This window comes from Juglans regia, unplaced genomic scaffold (genome assembly GCF_001411555.2).
Source record: "Juglans regia cultivar Chandler unplaced genomic scaffold, Walnut 2.0 Scaffold_19304, whole genome shotgun sequence".
Classification (NCBI taxonomy): domain Eukaryota; kingdom Viridiplantae; phylum Streptophyta; class Magnoliopsida; order Fagales; family Juglandaceae; genus Juglans; species Juglans regia.
In genome coordinates, this window is record NW_023350140.1 from 1 (window position 1) to 345 (window position 345).

General features: G+C 38.3%; 1 non-coding gene across 1 annotated transcript; it reads right to left on the bottom strand.

The window, feature by feature from the left end:
• Positions 1 to 94: 94 nt before the first annotated feature.
• Positions 95 to 248, bottom strand: LOC118345273. Its single transcript, XR_004798850.1, has one exon. It is a non-coding gene; the product is annotated as a 5.8S ribosomal RNA (ribosomal RNA).
• Positions 249 to 345: the final 97 nt, after the last annotated feature.

Genomic DNA, 345 nt, shown 5'->3' on the forward strand with positions numbered 1-345 from the left:
CTTTGGAAAAAAAACATCCAATGAAAAGGCCAGCAATTTCAAGTTAACTCCAAAGAGTATCACTCACTACCAAACAGAATGTTTGAGAAGGAAATGACGCTCAAACAGGCATGCCCCCTGGAATACCAAGGGGCGCAATGTGCGTTCAAAGATTCGATGATTCACGGAATTCTGCAATTCACATTACGTATCGCATTTCGCTGCGTTCTTCATCGATGCGAGAACCAAGAGATCCGTTGTTGAAAGTTTTTAATATTTTAAAATTTCCAGTTACGAAAATTCTTGTTTTTGACAAAAATTTAATGAATAGATAAAATTGTTTGTGTTTGTTACCTCTGGGCCCCG